The sequence below is a fragment of the Triticum dicoccoides genome, chromosome 2A, assembly GCF_002162155.2.
Source record: "Triticum dicoccoides isolate Atlit2015 ecotype Zavitan chromosome 2A, WEW_v2.0, whole genome shotgun sequence".
Taxonomy (NCBI): Eukaryota; Viridiplantae; Streptophyta; class Magnoliopsida; order Poales; family Poaceae; genus Triticum; species Triticum dicoccoides.
In genome coordinates this window covers 237,199,364-237,208,860 of record NC_041382.1, presented here as the reverse complement: position 1 = coordinate 237,208,860, position 9,497 = coordinate 237,199,364, and positions in this window count along the sequence as shown.

Sequence of the window (9,497 nt, the reverse complement as noted above, 5' to 3'; positions counted from 1 at the left end):
CGTGTCAGTGAAGAGGCAAGCCAAAGCGCGTTCCGTTTGCGTGAGCCGTGTGCAGGACCGAACGTGTGTGGGGTGCAATGCGACCGCGACAGGAGTGTTGTGACTGTACCGCATATTTTCCTTTTAAACTAGGTGCTTCGCCCCCTCAAAAAAATATGTTGCTTCGCGCAATCCATCGATACTACTACTAGTAATCCGGTAATCCCGACTAAAACGGTGCGGCCGGGTCTTTTCCCGCGCGATATGCTGGGAGGTTGGCTTAGTTGGGTTTTTTAGGACGAGTAATGCTACACCTATGTAATCCCAGTTACGTAATTAACGTAATGTGAAACGTGTGAGCTACTGATTGTAGATTGGGGGGAGGAAGGGGCCCACCACCATGAAAATCAGGGGAGGAGAGAGAGAGGCAATTTACATTAACCCTTTCATAGGTTCCCGTAGATGTAGAAAGATGTGTCCGATCCTGCAATATAGGCCGTCCAATCTATATCTAACGGATAGGAAGGAAACTATGACAATTTACCCGCACTCCTCTCCACATTTGCAGATAAGGCTTTCCCTCGTTCATCCTTTTCTCCCACAAGATCTTGATCTTCCGTGCAACGCACGGGCATCTTTCTAGTACTCCTACAATATGTATATTATTGTGAAAGTTCATATACATCGGCCAAGATTAATGCAAACACGGCAGATTTTCATTATATTTCGAACTTTTATAGGACAAAAAAAATAAAAGAAACCCGACCCTAAACCTATTCTACGGCGGCGACCGACATCCTCCATCTGTGATGTCCATGTACGGGGGCAGGGTTCAAGACCCGTGAAGTGAAGGTGCGGTCTCCAGCGAGGAAAAGTAGAACGCGGGAGACGGACCGGCCAGTTGGCACACCATGCCCTGCCACCTCCCATGCCCGACTCATCCTCGGAGGAGTCCCCGACCTCGGCGGTGCCAGACGTTGGACGGCGGCAAGTAGGACGCGTGGCTAACGGTGCTCCCGTCGTCGGCCGCCAGCGTGGCCACCGCTTGTGCGGCGACTTGAGCGAGGGCGGCGACCTCGAGCTCCATCCCCGAAGACAAGCTCTCCCGCAGAGCGTTCACGCTTGCGGTCATGGTGGATGTGGTTCCAGGTAGGAGGACGATGCGCTATGGTGTGGAGGTTAGCTCGGCATTGCCGCTTTAAGTAGCACATTCCGGTGAGGCCAAGCGTCCGGGTGCGTCATTAAGTCACCGGAGTTGGTTCCGCGGGCACCGAGCCTCTTAATGACAACATACGAACGGACGGCATGAAGCGAGCAGCTGGCGCCGGCTGGGAACGCACCGCGCGACGGCGCGAGGGACGAGAGTTTTGGTGTGCCAGGTTAGTCATCTGCGGTCGTGGCAACGTTGGAGATGCCCTTTGCTCACATGCGATCCCCGCATGTCATTGAAAAGAAAGATGACCCGGCATGGTCTCAGGTCTAGAGGATGCAGTTGGCCGCGCTACACCACTCCGTGGACGCGTCCTGGCGCCCCGTGCATCCACGACGAGCCGGGTGTTGGGGTGTGTTTGGATTGTGGCCAAAGTGCACCTTGCGAAAATTTTGGTCATGACCAAAAGATTGGTCTTTGTTTGGATGGTTGCCATTTTTTGGCATGCCAATGAACTCTAGCCAACTCTAGTTCATTTTTCTTGCCAATGTCGGCCAAATCATGGGCATCCAATACCTCAACCAAAATTTTGGTCATGGCCCAAAGATTGGTCTTTGTTTGGATGGTTGCCATTTCTTTGGCATGCCAATGAACTCTAGCCAACTCAAGCTCATTTTTCTTGCCAATGTCGGCCAAATCATGGGCAACCAATACCTCAACCAAAATTTTGGCTACCCAATGCTTTGATAGGGCAACCTTGGGCACAAACCAAACATACCGTTGGTCGTGCCACAACACTAATGCCACCCTCGGCAAACTGAAACCGACCGTGTCTAGCAACGATATGAGTGTGTCGCTCACCGCGGTCGCCATGTCCAGAGGCGGTGCTGGAGCTGTGCCCCGTTGTTGGCCCCAACGACCCACATGAACAGTTATCGGTGGCGAGGAGGTCATGGGCCAGCTCCTCCATTGGACTAGTCTGCGCTACATCGTCCCGACGGGTGTGCCCCACATGTTTGTTTGCCTGTTTTCCCGGCCATATTCGAGCATCAGTGCTCCGCGTTGCGCATTAGGCCTTTCACTATGTAGGCCAAGTGAGACAACTTATTGTTTATTTGAGCCGTTCAAGTATAATCATGTGGAGTTTGCTTATTTCTCATTCCTCTCCAACCCTCTTCTCCATCGATCATGTCGCCCTCTAGTCGAGTCCATCTTCCCGCATGCCTCATTTGAACATTCCGCCGAGTATCATTCGCATGTACCCACCCTAGTCCTCTTTCAATAGATCTCCGGACCCCGAGATGAAATCGAGAGGGAACGAGTGGGGGCACGTGATACCTAAGGCGGATTCAAAATTTTGAACCGGTGATCATAGCATCTGCAAATCATATATAAAGGGTATTCAATGTTCGTTTCGTTTTTGAACGTATAATATACTCCCTCCTATCCTTTCTAGTTTACATATAAGTTTTATGTGTAGTCAAAGTATATCTACTTTGATCAAAAAGGTATAAACATTCAACAACGCACAATCAATATTGTTAGATTCATACGTACTCCTAGATTTGTACTCGAGATGGTTTCCAATTTGACTATTGACAAGATTAATAGTACATGAGATGTATAATGTGAAAATTATATCATTGGAAACTCCTTTCACATACGAATTTGACCGTATGCTTTGTGTAAGTTGCATGTCATATATTATTACTCTAACATTTGGTCAAAGTTAGCCTCGAAAAACGCATTAGACCCTGTATGCTTTGTGTAAGTTGCATGTCATATATTATTACTCTAACATTTGTGTAAGTTGCATGTCATATATTATTACTCTAACATTTGGTCAAAGTAGTATAGTGGAAGTGGATCCTCTGACGTAGGTATCCCTGTCTTACCCTCCCTTTCGGTCACTTACTGGCAGATCCCATGCTTGCTAGGCCCCGCATGTCAGTTACTCAATGGGTTCGGCCACGTCAGGGGATCCTCATCTGTAGTATACTCCCTCTGTTTTTATTTACTCCGCATAAAACAGAGGGAGTGGTGGTATAATAAATGACGCGGGCGAGGGAGGGGGAGGGACGTCGGTTTGCTCTCAACTGCGGTCCCACAAGCGAGCGAAAATGCAAGACGAAGCGCGTTCCATTCGGTGAGTGACGTGGAGGGTCCAGCGTGCCGGGCTGCAACGCGAACGCGACAAGAGCGATGTACAGTCAAAACCGATTGACCGGTCATCACCGGAACCACTATTCACACCAGAACCTTCGCTGCTCGGCCTACGCCAGCCACTGCCCTAAAACCACACCAAATCTCCAGCCCATTCCCCCACCTTTCGATCCCCTAGCTCGCATCAAGCGTCCCCTAGTTCGTCAGAAAGCCATGGTGCGCCGCAAGATCACTTACTACAAGATGTTGACGCCGGAGCACCGCACAGAAATCGATGCGGCGGTCGGCACCACAGACCTCCGTTCCCAAGCTCGCTTTGCAGCGGGCCAATCCCCTAGTTCTCTGGAGCCAAGCTACAAGGAGGAAGCCGATCCAATGTTCATGGCGGAGGTCGTGGCGCAGAAGGCCCCCGATGGGTATGAGACGATGGACGTCGACTTCGTGCCGGCGTCCTAGTTCCCCATGGTGCAGGAGGACCAGCGGTTCACACATGGCGATACTAAAGGAGGACCGGGAGGCAGAGGCTCAACACGACGCAGAGCGCGTGCATGCCACTGCCATTGAGGCTCTCCTGCAGGCGGAACCAGATGTCGTGGACGTGAACCGGGCGGCGGACGCTCAACTTGAGGCGGAGCACGTGGATGCCACTGCCATCAAGGCCCTCCTGCAGGCGGAACCGGATGTCCTGGACTTGAACCGGGCGGCAGAGGCTCGACTCGACGCAGAGCGCGCGGATGCCGCTTTCATCGACGCCCTCCTGCAGCCTAAACCGGATGTCCTGGACTTGAACCGGGCGGCGGAGGCTTGACTCGACGCGGAGCGTGCGGATGCCGCTGCCATCGAGGCCCTCCTGCAGGCGGAACCGGACGTCCTCGACTTGAACCGGGCTGTGCTCTCGTCCGTGCAGAGCGCCCGCACACTCCGCTTGAATGAGTAGCTGGAGGCCGGGGACAACCACGGTGCGGAGACACACGTTGGCAGCGACGGCTGGTTCGCGCCGGTAGCCAAAGACGACGAGGTCGTCTCTTTCCACGAGCAATGATAGTTTTTCTTTATGTTGTTGTTTTTATGGATCTTTTGATGTGTAAAAACATATATTTGTTATGCAAGTCGCCTGACTTGGGTCAGTCTACCATTTCAGGTGGTTGGATGAATATCCTATGTCTCCTAACCCTTCTTTCCTTCTTCCTCACCTCTTCTTCTTCCCCAACAGACCACCGCACGGGCCGTACGGATACTCCCCAACATGCGGTTGGATAAACATACTCTATGAACGAAAATTATGTGTCAGTGATAGGATGGCTGAGTTTGGTGTGTTCACATGCGACAGCACGTGTCAGTGAGGGTGCGTTCCCTTGGTTGGGTTTGCGGCATGCAGGAGCGACTGTGTGAGGGTGTGGTGCGACCGCGGCGTGCAGGAGCGACCGTGTGAGGGTGCGGTGCGACCGCGATAGCCGTGCGCAAGTGTACCTCCTTCTCATTTTGAAAACTTTAGGCAAGCTTGGCAAAAATGTGTGGCGAATTTTGGCAATGCAAGGCCTAGACCCAAACAGGATAAGTACGTACGTACTAGGAGTACTAGTGTTAAAAAAGAAAGGCTAGGTTTTCGTTCGCGGGATTTAATAGATACAAATCCTCGTTTCACGTGTCAATTAATGCGTATTTTTTTCTCCAAAGACAAAGAGCTAACCATCTCACTCCTCATCGCTTGATTAATGCAGCACCATGCAAACCAACCTTCTCACTTCCGCATGCATGCAGGGGATATTAATGTCCTTGGTTGCTAACCCCATCAATTTTGCCTCGATTAGTGTTAGTGACCCTTTGCAAATTGTAATTTTGATATACTGGCCTTGTGTACAAAAAAATGGAGGTAGTAACTATATTTGACTTCCTTCCCCATTGCGGTGACATCAACGGTATTTTTTTTTTGGTGCTTTGGCGAAGTGCGTTCGACGGAGAACACCATTGAGGGAGACCATGGTAAGTCGTTCGCAAGTGCCGCCTGCAAGCCGAGACAACCGCCTTATTCGCATCCAGGAAGTCCTTTACTAGTACTACTAGGAGTAACTAATACGGTGAGATGGCTTCTCGAAGAAGACGATGGAGAAGCGGAGTCAGCGAAGAGTGAAATGATGGTTGCTTCGTCCGTGCTTTTGTGATTTGACGCCTCACTGCTTTGTGATTTGTGATAGAAGGGACAGGGGAGTAGACTCTATGCTCTATACTGTACTACATGCGTACAAGCATGGGAGAAAGAGGAGAGACGTTGCGTTTTTATATTCCTTCAATCAATCAATCAGGGAGCTTCGGTTCCATATTTTTAGCTTTGGCAACACCGTCCACAATGGTTCCCATGATGCCAAAAGCTATTTTCACATTTGCCTACACATTGTGGATGCCCTTAACCGTACCACTTGGTTTTTCTCCTATGTGCTATCTATACAAATCTCAAGTATATTGATCTAAAAATTATAGAATCGAGATTACTAAAAAGGAGGTGATTTTACCGCGCGGATGGCGGGGGAGGTTTCTTATTTGAGCAATGCTGCATCCACGTAAGGGTTTACGTAAAGTTACGAACTGATGTGATGTGGGACTATTTTATTGGATTAAAGGAGAGGATTAGGCCCACCCCACCTGGAAATCAGGGGGGCATATATAGATTAGATGGAAAGTATACGTAGCAGCTATGTAGCCCTTTGTAAGTCTAGGATTAGGCTTCTTATTTTCAGAGGACGTTGTCCTGGCGGTTTGCTAACATGCGGTCCCACATGTTAGTGCTTTACCAAGCCGATCCGCATCCCACATGAGGCAAAACAATGGCAGAAGCAACACGTGGTTAAGTTGAAGAAGATGAGGGAGAAGCGGATTCAGCAACGAGTGAAATGATGGTTGCTACGTCCCTCCAACTTAACTACGGGAAAGGTGCAGCTTTGTGATTTGACGCCTCATTGCTCATTACTACGCCGGCGCCATGACTGGGGTGCTTCACTCCGGCTGCTCTACACTGTATTCCGGTATGGCATGTGGACCCGGTAGCTTGATGTCCCACATGTCGGCAAAAGGGACTAGAAGATTTATGAAAGCGAGCGCTCCACTCTTACGACGGAGGAGTAGACGACACGACGGCCCAGTGAACTGTCACTTGTACTGTATAGCACTATAGTTTTGCTGTTTCGCACAATCCATCGATACAAACCCGATTAAACAGGAAAGGGCGGGATTTTTCCCGCGCAGTAGATGATACTGGCCATACATTTCAAAGGCAATTTTAATGTATGCAAACTGAATAATTATAAGTAACAATATGATATCTAGTAAAACTAAAAACACATATGATTTATTGTGTTAGAGTGTAGTAGTAGTGTTGTATTGCATAGTTGTTAGATGTAACATGCGAGAACGTGTTGAGATGTAGTTTTGGAGGGCCTACAAAGAGAAAAGCGTAATACGGTCACCGAACTTCAGAATAAGCTGATTACGGTCACTATATACGTTTTGCGGTGATTATACGGTCACTTGCTCACAGCTCAGCATCGGATTGCACTCTGTTGACCGGCCAAATAGTCTGCGTGGCGCCATCTTGACTAGTTAAATTGACCACGTTCGTTGTGGGTCCCACCTGTCAGTTCGCATAGGCAAAAGGTCAGATAAACACAAATTTACGCAGGCGCGACAAGGCTCCAACCCGTGCGAGGGAATCACCTGGTTGTGTATGTGTCTGTCAAGGCCTGATGTGTGCGCATGCACGTGTAGGTTGAGCACTTGAGCGTGAGAGTGTGTGTTGGTCGTGTGGTGTACTGGTGTGTGAATGCATGCGTGTGTGTGTGTGTGCATGTGAGTGTTGCGTGCGTGTGAGTGAGTGCTGCGTGCGTGCGTGGCTGCGTGTGTACGTGTGAGTGTTGCGTGCGTGCGTGGGTGCATGTGTTTGTGTGAGTGTTGCGTGGATGCAGTTCGTGTGCATGCGTGCGTGTGTGTATAATCACCACACCAGCTCCTATGTGTTAAAACAGACGGCTCAACATACCAATACAAGGCCACCTTGTCCGCTGTGCCCGCGGTCATGACTTCGAACCACCGTCCAAATATTTTTTTGTCGTTTGTTTTCATTCTTACTAGCAAGATGCCCGTGTGTTGCATGTAACATCAAGATGCATTTGTATGACTTGTTTATCTTGTGAGAGAAAAGGATGAACGAGGGAAGGCCTTATTTGCAAATGTGGAGAGGTGTGTGGGTACCTTTTTGCAAAATTGCCATAGTTTCTTTCCTATCCGTCAGATATAAATCGGACGACCTATATTGCAGGATGGCACGCACACCATCATCACCAACTCTATTTTTTTATAAGAGTGTATTTTATGTATTTTATAAGAGTGTAGATGTAGAGTAGATACAAGTCGACAGGTGGGCACGATGGTAGTGAGATAATGTGATGCAACACTAGAGGTGCCACGTGGAGCGTTTAACTGGTCAACTAGTCATATCATGAGCAAATACAGAGTTGTACGATGAGCCTGTGACTGCATAATAACCACTAAACGTAAATGGTGACCATAATGAGTGGATTCTGAAGTCCAATGTACGTATCGTGCTTTCGCTTCAAATACAATGATCGTCATTGCATATATCGCGAGAGAAAGATGAAACATGCGTGAATTTTCTGGGGGCTTACTTTTAGAGGACCTGGAGATAGTTTTGTGTGCATACGTGAAAGGGGCGTACAGGGGGGTATGCGATGGAGAGAGAGATGCTCTTCGTTTCTCTTTATTATGACTAACTTTGTATATAGTATAAAAATATACAAATTCACACTACGGAATAAATATCATTGTGGGCACCATGCAATGCAAATTAGCGTTCGTACTCCTCCATATAACTTTGTAATGTTGTATATATGTAGAAACTCTAAAATAATTGTTTGGCCACACTTTATTCAAAAGGAATGTTGTATGCGAAATAAATGTGAAGAGAGGGCTTTTTAGATCAATGGGGTACGTGATGTAACATGTGTGAATGTGTAGTTGATGCATTTGGCGGGGCCTAGAGAGGTATGTGTGTGTATTACGTATTCGAGAGAGGCATGTATAGAGGGGCCGACGAGGGGGCGTGGGAGAGATAGCACGAGAAATGAGAGTGGTCTAGAGAGAGAGAGACGAATGTGAAGTCACAACAAGAGATTCCATTCCCTTGAGTGTGTATATGCAAGGGGGGAGCGAATAGAGGCACCATGAGAAATTTTCTGTGTGTGTGGTGTTTGTGTTGGTATGTGTGGGTGTGAGAAGATAATGAGACGTGGGGGCGGAGGGTGTGTCACCGCATGAGGTCCGGTGGGTCGAGGTGAGGCCCTTCGTTCTGTTCCGTCCTGCGCCACATTGGTCGACCCATGCTGCATTTAGGAAGACCCATGGATGACTAGTCGTACAAGACAAAGATAGCAGAATTGTGAAGGACTCTGTTTCCACTGACAAAGCCGGCTAGGATTTGTAACCCTAGGTTCTCGGACTAAGGTAACCCCTTTATCTCTGATATTACTATTCATCCAACCTAACTTTAAGGGGCATCCTACAGAATGCTCTGCTAGAAATATACTCGTCGATTAGGAAGAGAGGTGTGAGACAATGCGTGAGAGACAGGCGTAAAGATAATGTGCGTACATGAGACACGTAGGCAGGTCCATGTATATAGAAAGGGTCGATGAGGATTGTGCGTGTGTATGTTTGCGAGAGGAAGAGTGCTTGTGATAAAGGTTAGTGAAAACAGTTGTAAATGGTTACAAGAGGGAGGGAGGGTTATATCTAGAGCATGTGTGCGAGAAAGACACCTCGGGAGAGAGTGTGTGAGCATGTGTGAGAGACCACCGATGGAGAGTGAAACTACACGTAAAAGACTGCTCTACACATTGATTAAAGATATAAATTGTAACCAAATATTAGGATGGGATCATGATATTTCCGATTCACGTAAGGAGCGGTCATTGATCCATCAGAGATCTATATTCTATCGAATTTGAGCATGTCTATGTTATTATTCGACACAATTGATCCACATAGTTAGTATTTTGAACTCCAGACAATGCATCGCTTTAGCAATCGAATATAAACATGAGTATAGTTCATGTTGTGTGTGTAAAGCACATTATACATACGAAAGTTACACAATTGACATTATAAATAGCTACTACCTATGAACTAGCATACATTT